General features: G+C 39.8%; 1 protein-coding gene and 1 long non-coding RNA gene across 2 annotated transcripts in view; both read right to left on the bottom strand.

Annotated features, from left to right (window-relative positions):
• Positions 1-216, bottom strand: part of LOC119591906 (ankyrin repeat and sterile alpha motif domain-containing protein 1B-like) — a gene marked incomplete in the record, with an annotated part of 115,155 nt that overhangs the window by 85,840 nt on the left and 29,099 nt on the right.
• LOC119591908 overlaps positions 1-216 on the bottom strand; it is a 47,245-nt gene that overhangs the window by 45,958 nt on the left and 1,071 nt on the right. The window lies entirely within an intron of this gene.

Below are 216 nucleotides of genomic sequence, written 5' to 3'. Positions count from 1 at the left end.
TCCTTTCTGTTTATCGGATTTACTGCCTGTCTTCTTCGTTTCTTTTTTTGGCTCTTCTCCCCGTTCTTCTTATTCGTCCCTTCCTATCTCTACTCAGATTCTCTTTCCTTGTCTTCCTTCTCCTCTTTCGCCTCCTTCGACTTACGTAGAAAAAAGACAACTAATGTTTACATTATTTCCATCTCCCATTTCTTTTTCCTCATCTAACGTGCAATG

This window comes from Penaeus monodon, chromosome 29 (genome assembly GCF_015228065.2).
Source record: "Penaeus monodon isolate SGIC_2016 chromosome 29, NSTDA_Pmon_1, whole genome shotgun sequence".
Lineage (NCBI taxonomy): Eukaryota > Metazoa > Arthropoda > Malacostraca > Decapoda > Penaeidae > Penaeus > Penaeus monodon.
The sequence above is the reverse complement of the archived record's forward strand: the minus strand, read 5'-3'. Positions and strand labels throughout refer to the sequence as shown.